A 541-nucleotide genomic window follows, 5' to 3' on the forward strand; every position below is an offset into this window, starting at 1 on the left:
GAAGAGAGGGGCGGGGCCAGCAGAGCTCATTAACATTTAAAGCAACATGGACTATAATGGCTTGATAAAAACAGAGCTGATTTTGACAGGTTTAAAAAGGTGTTTTTTACACTAACATTGAGAAAATTTAACCAAAGTATGTTATAGACTTTTAATTAAGACCCTAAAGAATCATATCAACTTGTGCAAAATGAGCATCCAATGACCCCTTTAAAGGCACAATATGTAAGATTTTTTTATTAAAACATATGCAAAAACCACTAGAACAGTGTTATATATTTTGCTGACTTGTGTACTTACATTATCCCAAATGTTTCGAAGAATGTTTAAATCCAGAGAAATAAGCTATTTTAACTAGTGACACGGACCGTTTCCATAGTGTCATTGTGTCGCCACACCCTGCTTCATTCTACTACGTTAAAGGGGTCCTATTATGCTTTTTCACTTTCAGTGTGTAGTGTGTATGTTTGGGCATAAAAAATATCTTCAAACGTACAAGTCCACTCCAAAGGGAGATATTTAGTTTTTTAAAAATCCCTTT

This window comes from Sinocyclocheilus rhinocerous, unplaced genomic scaffold (genome assembly GCF_001515625.1).
Source record: "Sinocyclocheilus rhinocerous isolate Xijiao unplaced genomic scaffold, SAMN03320098_v1.1 scaffold1148, whole genome shotgun sequence".
Lineage (NCBI taxonomy): Eukaryota > Metazoa > Chordata > Actinopteri > Cypriniformes > Cyprinidae > Sinocyclocheilus > Sinocyclocheilus rhinocerous.